We start from the raw sequence: 638 nt of genomic DNA, 5'->3' as shown, positions 1-638 counted from the left end.
GAGGGAGGGAAGAGGAGAGTCGGCACACTCGACACCGACGACCCACGCTCAGTTGCGCGCTGGCTTCTGGAGTGACAGTACACGCCCTGTGCTCCCGTCTCATTCGAAACCTCGTCCACTTCGTTGTGTTTCTGGAATATATCTTCCTCTGACACTGAAGCTTCTGAACAGGAAAGTGCCGTTCTCAAAGTGCTAACTGAGTCGGCCATGGAATATGCGGACTCGGTTAAAGCTGCCTTGGGAAATACTCGTAAATGAATTCGGTTTGTTCTGTGATGACCAAGTGTGGCTGAGCTACACTTTCTCATAATTGGATGATTTTAGGATTCTGGCAACGATAGAAGAACACTCTGACAAAACAAAAAACGTAACGTGAAGAAATAAACTCTTTAAAGTGAGTGAGGTTGGTATAACTAATTGTTGGTATAAAATAAGAGCAAATAGGAAAAACAGAACTGACATTTACCACAGTTTCTAGATCCCTTCAACACATAGTGAGCAAAGATAAGAAAAAAAAACTCAATATCCAAAAGAAAGAAGGCATTTAAGAGAACGAGAGAGGGAAATCTGCTGTGTACTGAAGATAGTGATATTGTGTCGAGAGTCGTGATGGTCAGAAAAACACAAGCGAGGCTCTC

The 638-nt window shown here is 43.3% G+C and overlaps 1 protein-coding gene across 2 annotated transcripts in view; it reads left to right on the top strand.

Annotated features, from left to right (window-relative positions):
* Positions 1 to 57: 57 nt before the first annotated feature.
* LOC119590550 (zwei Ig domain protein zig-8-like) overlaps positions 58 to 638 on the top strand; it is a gene marked incomplete in the record, with an annotated part of 99,462 nt that continues 98,881 nt past the window's right edge. For both annotated transcript variants that reach the window (XM_037939208.1, XM_037939207.1), the window contains 1 exon segment: positions 58 to 638.

This window comes from Penaeus monodon, chromosome 27 (genome assembly GCF_015228065.2).
Source record: "Penaeus monodon isolate SGIC_2016 chromosome 27, NSTDA_Pmon_1, whole genome shotgun sequence".
In the NCBI taxonomy this organism is placed as follows: domain Eukaryota; kingdom Metazoa; phylum Arthropoda; class Malacostraca; order Decapoda; family Penaeidae; genus Penaeus; species Penaeus monodon.
This window is presented reverse-complemented; position numbering and strand designations above follow the sequence as displayed.